This window comes from Nematolebias whitei, chromosome 6 (genome assembly GCF_014905685.2).
Source record: "Nematolebias whitei isolate Nwh7 chromosome 6, NemWhi1, whole genome shotgun sequence".
In the NCBI taxonomy this organism is placed as follows: domain Eukaryota; kingdom Metazoa; phylum Chordata; class Actinopteri; order Cyprinodontiformes; family Rivulidae; genus Nematolebias; species Nematolebias whitei.
Window position 1 is genome coordinate 50707465 of NC_056503.1, and position 1780 is coordinate 50709244.

Sequence of the window (1780 nt, forward strand, 5' to 3'; positions counted from 1 at the left end):
GTTTGTGATGCATCCCACCACCGCTGTATCATCTGCAAACTTTAAAATGTGACAGCCTGGATGGGTAGCTGCACAATCATATGTGAGCAGAGTAAACAGAAGGGGGCTCAACACACATCCCTGAGGAGAGCCAGTGCTGAGGGTTATGGTGGAGGAGGAGAGGTTGTGGATCCTCACTAACTGTGGTCTGTTATTGGTAGAAGGATGTTAGAAATGCAGCTTACATGAAAAAGACAAAGAGGAGATATATGGATGCAATTAGAGAGGACACACTGAGATGGTTTGGACATGTCCAGAGGACAGAAAGTGGTTTGGACTTGTCCAGAGGACAGAAAGTGGTTTGGACATGTCCAGAGGAGGGACAGTGGGTATATTTGTAGAAGGATGTTAGAAATGCAGCTTCCATGAAAAAGACAGAGGAGACATATGGATGCCGTTAGAGAGGACATGGAGGTGGATGGAATGAGGACAGAGGACAGAGTGAGATGGAGGAGGACTCACTGTGGAGACCCTGAAGAGGGAAAAGCCAAAAGAAGAAGATATAAAAAAGCATATCAATGTAATGTAATTAGAAGAAACTAAATAAAAAACACAGGAAAAACATAAAAAACGAGACAAAAACATCTACATTGTAAAGCAATATAAAATACTAATGTAACTCAGACAAATATGTTAGTGCATTGATTAAATTCATAAAATATGTTACGGTTTAAAGAAAATTAAACTAACTTTAAGTTAAATAGGTTATAAATATAGCTAAAATTGTATTTCATTTATGTTGTAAAAGGCTTAAAAACTACTCAAAACACATAAGTTTAAAATGAGTGAAGTAAAACATTTTGTTGATGTATTTTATTTGCGCTTTATTGTGAAAAGCTACAGGAAGTGTGAGCAGTCAGGGTCGAGCTTGATGAGAGAAACCAGACACACCAGAGTGAACAGGTGCTGCAGCTTGGACTGATCATGGGTAATGGACACCTGTTTAATGGTGTTTGGACAACCTGTGGACATTTTCAGCTCCAAGTTTGTTCTGCAGTTTTATGAGTTTTTGCTCTTGGAGGCAGTTTAGCATTGAACAGTTAGCATTCGCTAGCTAAGTGAATGCTGCAGGGAACCTAGTTCAGTTTACTAAGAAGACTGCCTCTTCATCGTTCTGACCTGGATGTGAAGACTAGTCCCAACTGGAGTGTTTATGGACTGCAGAAGAGTGCCTTTGGATTATATATTTCTTCTTGTTCTACTCCTGGACATTGCTCATTGGAGTTAAACCTGGACCAGCAGATGGATGATTGCACCACCATCTTATGACGTGGTTTGGTTTTTCCTCTTCACCTGAACTGGGACCAGAGTCTGTGTGTACTGAACTACTAAAGCAGGTACTGCTGTGTTTGATTTATTTGCTCAAAGAGTGTTGGCACCGCCTCTGGAACCAGGAACCTGCAGAAAGAACTGGAAACCCTGCACTAATCAACCTCAGCCAACACAAGAATGGCTGCACAGTGACTTGTACAGAAACTCATGGTAAAACTTGATGGTAGTAGCTGACAGTCATTCACAACAGGGATGACCAATTTTGGATTTTTGGCCGATATGTTAAAACTTGTTTGGCCAATAACTGATACAGATTTTTAATATTCTTTCCTTTGTCAGAACATATTCCTCTTATTTAGGCCTATTTGTTACAAAAACTGTGCAACCGCTGTAAGAGCTGGTGACATATATTCAGTAACAGCATAGCACTTTAACTTATATTAAATGAAAAGTGTTAAATGTTATTTAT